Consider the following 7,146-nt stretch of genomic DNA (forward strand, 5'->3'; position numbering starts at 1 on the left):
AAATCTGTTGCCTAGGACTCCATTTAAGCCTTTATTTTAAAGGATAGTTATTTGTTTTAAGTAGTGCCCTGAACGCCAGTGGCCGCGTGGGAAACTGAGCCTAGGTCTCTGCTGTTGTGGAAATTAAAATTATTTTCATTTACTTGTGGCAATTAATGGCCTTAAGCCATTAATAGCTTACTAAAAGCAGATGATAATGAGTGTAAAGATTCAAATTTAAGAAATTACTTTTTAGTTTTTAGTTGTGGCAAATATAAAAGGTGATACTAAGTGTGAATAGTAGGAATTATCTTCCAAGCTTATATTGTAAGTGCCTCTTTCCCAGTATGTTATACTAAAGTCTGCCCCACAATAATATTGCATTGCTAGTTATGATTTCCTTAAAAGAATTATGTTCACATTTATCACATATGATAGCACTTGAGGGGGATAGTGGCCAACTTTGCCAGCTACTAAATAGCAGTGGAGTGGCAACAGGTTTTTTCATTAACTGTCCTAAATGTCAGCCAAGAAAGTACTCACTCACTTTGTGATGGAGAGACTCCAACACTACTGGATTTATCCTAACAAATATTCTGATTTCTATCCATCACAGCTGGGCAAAGAAGAGTTAAAAGAGAATGGTCACAAGTAGTGATGAAAATGGATTTTAATTGATTATTTTCTCTCTCCCACAACCCACCTCATTGGAGAGGGGAAAAACCCAAAACAAAACAAATTCCTTTGAAAAAATATCACTCATACAAAACTAAATCTCTCATAGATCATGTGTTTTATATATAATAACAATATATATAACATATAACAATATAAATATATATTTCTATACCTGAGGCTCAATTTGATAAATTGATCATTTTCTAGACACTGGAATTTGAAATAGTTTAATTTGATATATTGAGAATAGCTTCTTTATCTCTACCTATGTATGTCTAAAGAGAAGACAATTTAGTATATTAACAGACCGTAGGATCATAGATTTGGAGGTTAAAGGGACTCTTAGAGGTCATCTGGTTCAATCCCCTTTTTGCAGATGAGGAAACTGGCTTCCAGAATGAAGTGACTTGCCCAAGCTCACACAGTGGTTATTTTTAGGTCTTACATACCAACTTTTTGAGGAATAAAGACCTGGGCATTGAGGGACCAGCAGTCAATCAACAAATACAATCAACAAGTGCTTACTATATGCCAGGCATCATGCTAAGTACCAGGTATACAAAGACAAAAGAAAAAGTCCCAGTCCCCAAGGAGCTTACATTCTAATGGGGGAAGCAAGATATACATGTATAACTATATACATAACCTATACAAAAAGAATACAAGGTGGTTTGAGCCAGGAAGGCACAAGAGAAGTGGGAGTGGAGAAGGAGCACTGAGGCCCTCCAAAACCTCAATACAGCTGATGTTTAATGCTCTTTGTGAGGTTCTAGGTCTGGTCAAATATGGTTTTCTTTGAGTTTGTGTTCAGTGTCGTATGGACCAGACAGAAGATTCAGAGTTTAAAATAGCCAATAAGTCTCTTGTTTTATAGGAATGAATCAATTCGGGCAAAGGAAGCGAAAACCATTGTTAAGACCCCAAGGATTGTAGGGTTCTGAAGGCCCAGTATTATCACTGGAGTAAAACGTTTCGATCCTTTTTATTTCTGGAACAAAGAAGTTTAGAGCTGGGAAAGACCTTAGAGACTGAAGTGGAATGGGACAGAAGGGAGAATGCTCGACTTGGAGTCAGAAGATCTGATTTTGGGTCTCTACCCCTCCACCAATCATTACCTGGTGACTTTGGGCAGGTCACTTAATCTCTCTTGGTCTCAGTTTTATAATCTATAAAGTGAGGTGATGATCCCTAAAGTCTCTTCCACATCTGATTCCAGAGGTGGTGTAGATCACATGGTTAATCTAAAACAAGACCAGATTCAATGAGGCAACTATTTGAGAGGAAAGAAAAGCTATGTCTTCTATTGTCAACTCTATCCTATTCTAGGGACAATAGAGTAGAATGTACATAGCCAGAGAAAATTATGACTCAAAGCAATACAGTGTTATCACTTTTCCAAGAGAAAAAGGAGATAGATTTTTTTTATAGAATGTAAGCTTCTTGAGGGCAGGGACTGTTTCATTTTTGTCTTTATATCCCCTGAAACTAGCCCAATGTCTGGCACATTGTAGGTACTTAAGAAATATTGAGTAATAGATTGGCCTAAGAGCAAAGGAGAGGAGTGCTGCATCTACCATTTGAGGGGGCCTACTTGACATAACCTTAAGAACCGGGTGGGGGGTAGGAAGTCTGCGTTTTTCCTTCATATTTTGTTACTAACTTATTGTGTGATTCTGGAGAGGTCTCATTAGCCTTTTATGCCTGTTTCCTTTTCTGTGAAAAGAGATCCTAGCTTACCTCCTTATCCACCTCATTGTACTATCCTTGGGATGAATGATTTTGTATATGTATTCAGGGAGATCTGAAGGTGATCATTGGTTAGAAGCAGCAGAGTTTCCTTCCATTCTTTTTTAGAGGTTCACCCCTGAAAATATCAAGGTAGATCATTATCTGGCAACAGGGTAGATAACTTCTATCAAGGATGTTGAAAGAGAAGAAAAGAAGTCTCTGAGGTTTTTTGGTCACACTGAGTGTTATACATTCAAGAGAATGTAGGAACAAGTATGTGGTTTATGAAGCTAGGACTCCTCATAGAAGAAATACATTATTACTTGCATTCTGAATTGGTGAACTGCTTGTTGGAACCGAAGTCAGAATGCTTTATAAATTCCTTTAGTGTCTTTCTGAATTGATTTCTTACCTGTCAGACTACTTAAATTAACTCCCTGCAAACAAAGAAGACTGACTAATGATGTTACATCTAATTCTATCGGTTAGCAACCAGCAATACATTAATGTTAGAAATTAACTTCAGGGGTAGCTAGGTGGGGCAGTGGATAGAGCACCGGCCCTGGAGTCAGGAGGAGCTGAGTTCAAATATGACCTCAGACACTTACTAACTGTGTGACTCTGGGCAAGTCACTTAACCCCATTGCCTAGCAAAAAAAGAAATTAACTTCAAAAGCTAGAGAGATTTAATTCACTAAAAACTAAAATTTCTCATTTGTGATCTGTATGCCACACTGGCATTAGTCCTCTTCCAAAAACACACAAAGCATAAATCATACTGATTCCTATACCACAACTTGAAAGAAAACAGGTGCTAATGACTGAAAAAGCCTACCTGAAAAATACTTTTCCTATAAAGGTATCTTAAGCAAGAATATGTATTGAGCTCAGAATAATACATTGACAGAAAACCAACCTATAATATTAGTTTGAGGAATAATAGCATGCTATTACTAGGAAGAGTATTTTATCCAAATTAACAAAAGGTTTAGACAATTTTGAATTGAAGTTAAAATATGTAATGAAGTAAAATTTGAAGTGTTTCCATGATCATTTAAATACAAGATTATAATACTTGATTAATACCCTAACATAGGTTTGTGTACTTCCACATATCATTGGGTGCTAGTTTTAAAGTCATTGCACACACATTTTTCAACAAACTGCAAAGTATTCTTTGTCTAATATGTTCCTTGCTCCTTCCTGTCCTAATTAGCAAGAGTGAGGTTTTTCCAATTCAGCATATCTAGATCAGTTTTATTGAAAAGTGTGTGAGTGACTTGACTTGTCACAATTTTCAGTCAATATATGGCCAGTCATCCGTGTTAGAAAACAAATTCCATATTTAAAACAAAGTATAATTGCCATGTTTCAATCATTACTGTACTCTTACTCATTTTCTGCCCCCTGAGGTTGACTACAACAATAAATCACAGTGGCATTCAAGCCATGTAAGAGAAATGAAACCAGCCTTATATGTAATCAGACTACTCTGTAGAAATTGTAATCAAGGCCTTTGCAAGATTGTATGCGTGTCTATGTTCAATGCATTTCCTGCTGGTTCTCCAAGCACTGTTACCTACCTAGAAAAAAAACACTGTGTAATCAATGTAGAAATAATATTGCATCCACAAAATCAGTGTTTGTAAAACAAACAACAATAAAAAGAAACATCTGTAACAATCATTGGCATACATAAAGAGTATTTAGAGTTCATGTATTTGACTAATAGTGTATGAAGGTATGCATATGGATTGGACAGGATTTTTGTGACTACATAGTGCAAAGTTAAAAAAAACCCTATTCTTCCTGGAATTCCTAATAGAAGTGGGGGCAGGAGGGAGAAAGATGCTAAATGGAAACTATGATGCTAGACATATTAAAATTATGGACAAAGTTGGAAGGAAGATCAGAGGTCAGGTCCTACCTCTCATCCAATGCAGGAATCCTCCGCCAGATGGCCATCTGATCTCTATTTAAACACTTGCGGTGACAGAGTGCTCACTATTATCATGAGGTGATTCGTTTCATTTTTTGGACAGTTCTAATTCTCAATTTGCCCTTAAATTCTTTTCTGTTTTGCTACAATAGGCAGATTTCATCTAAGTGTGTCTACTATATTACAGTCTTTAAAATATTAAAAAATGAGTATGTTTTAATTCAGTTTGATTCAGCAAACATTCATTTAGTGCCCACTATAAGAAAGAGGCTTTGGATACAAAGATGAAGATGAAGTCCCTGCCTTCCATTAGGGAGCTTTTCAAAGAAATTGGAGGAGAAAGAACATGGATTAGGGGCAGAGGGGAAGAGAATGAGGGAGCTTAATGAAGGAGTTGTACACTGAACTGGAACTTAAACAAAGATAAGGATTAAAATATACAAGATTCAATGAGATTTGGCAACTAACTGGATATAGGAGGTGAGAGACAGGGAAGAGTCAACCATGATCCCAAAGTTATAAACCTACACAATTCAGAGGATTCCAGTGTTGTTAACAGAGATAGGGAGGTTCGTAGAAAGTGTAGCCTTGAGCATTGAGACATTTATTTGAAGTGGGAAATATAAGTGGAGATACCCAAAAGGCATTTGGACATGTAGGACAGGCTTCAGAGATTCAAGACAGATATATACATTTGGGAATCATCTGAGTATGACAACTGAACCTACTGGAGCTTTCATGAGGGCCTAAGGCAGAGCTTTGAAGGACATCCATACTTACTGGGCAATAAATAGATAATGAACATACAAAGGAAACTGAAAAAGGAGTCAAGTAGGAGGAGAACCTGGAAAGAGTATTGTCATGAAAGCCAAGGGTGGAGAGCGCACAAGAAGTGGTCAATTGTCTCAAAAGCTGTATAGGGGTCAAGGAGGACGAATGCTATTTTTTTTTTTACATGACAGCCCTTCAAATATTGAAAGATGTTTATCATTTCTTAAGTCCTTTCTCTAGATTAAGTATCCCTAGCTCCTTCCAATTTTATGTGTTATTTTTCCAGATTCTTCATAATCCTGCTTGTCTTCTTTTTCTTGTCCATCAGTGCCAATAGTAAAGTATGGTGACCAAAACAGAAGCAGAAAACAGTGAAACTATTACCTTCCTAGATTAGGACATTATACTTATAATAATAGCTAACATTTATAAAGTACTTTAAAGTTTGCAAAGCACTTTACAAATATTATTTCATTTGATCCTCACTATTGATGGGGCACTACTGATGGACCCCTAAAAGGCCCGGGACTTTCTCATATGGCTGAGGTCTCTGGCGTTTGCCTGGGGCACCTGGCCTTTCCAGGTCCTTCTCTGTTACCTCCCAGTCACCCAAGCGATTGGCCACTCCTTGACCACTGTATGTAAGTGTCCATCTTGCCCCCATTAAATCACTCAGATTCTTAAAATCTGGCCAATAGTGGAGACTTACTAGGAATCTCATTCACCCCAACTGGTGTTTTAATAAACCTTGTCTTTGGCTGAAAGAAGGCTTGGGTCAAATTCATTCAAGGCAGGACCTGTCACTTGCCCTTGAATTTTGGGGTTCCTAACACCCCTAGACCTCAACACTGCCACTCTGGGAAGTAGGTACTATTATTATCCCCATTTTTCAGCAATAAGTGAACTGAGAATTACCAGAACAGGCTGGTTTTCAAAGAGGCAGAGAAATTAGAGACCAAACTGTTAACATTCACTGGATTATGAAGAAGACAAGGGAGCTCAAAAAAAATCTATTTCTGCTTCATTTACTACACTAAAGCCTTTGGCTGTGTGGATCGCAACAAAATGTGACAAGTCCTCAAAGAGATGGGAGTACTAGATTATCTTATTTGTCTCCTGAGGTACCTGTAAGTGGGTTAAGAAGCAATAGTTAGAACTGAATATGGAACAACTGATTGGTTTAAGATTGCAAAAGGAATATGATAAGGCTATATATTTATTTAACTTATACACAAAGTATGTCATGCAAAATGCCAGGCTAGATGCATCAAAAGCCGGAATTAAGGCTGCTGGGAGAAATATCAAAAATCTTAGATATGCATATGATACCACTGATGATAGAAAGTATCTTGAAGAGGGTGAAAGAGGAAAGTGTAAAGGCTGGCTTGAAGCTCAACATAAAAAAACTAAGATGTTGGCAACTGGCCTCATCACTTCCAAGCAAATAGAGGAGAAGAATGGAAGCAGTGTTAGATTTTATATTCTTGGGCTCAAAGATCACTGCAGATGGTGACAAGTGCCATGAAATTGAAAGATACTTGCTCCTTGGAAGAAAAGCTATGGTAAATCTGAATAGCATATTGAAAAGCAGAAACATCACCTTGCCAACAAAGGTCTGTAGACAAAGTTATGGTTTTTCCAGTACTAATGTATGGCTATGAGAGTTGGAGTATAAGGAAAACTGAGCTCTGAAGAACTGATGCTTTCAAATTGTGATGCTAGGGAAGACTTTTGAGAGTCCCTTGGACAGCAAAAAGATCAAATCAGTCACTGCTTAAAGAAATGAATTCAAGCTTAAAGAAATGAATACTGGAAGGTCAAATGAAGCTAAAGCTTAAATACTTGGGCCATATAATGAGAAGTCAGGACTCATTTGAAAAGACCCTGATGCTGAGAAAGATTGAAGACAAAAGGAAAAGGAAATGGGAGAGGATGAGATGGAGAGTGTCATGGAAACAATGAGCATGAATTCCAACAGACTTTTAAGAGATAGTGGTAGATAGAAAGGCCTAGCATGCTATGGTCCATGGGGTCACAAAGAGTCAGACACA

Source organism: Vombatus ursinus, unplaced genomic scaffold (assembly GCF_900497805.2).
Source record: "Vombatus ursinus unplaced genomic scaffold, bare-nosed wombat genome assembly UNPS02010219.1, whole genome shotgun sequence".
Taxonomy (NCBI): domain Eukaryota; kingdom Metazoa; phylum Chordata; class Mammalia; order Diprotodontia; family Vombatidae; genus Vombatus; species Vombatus ursinus.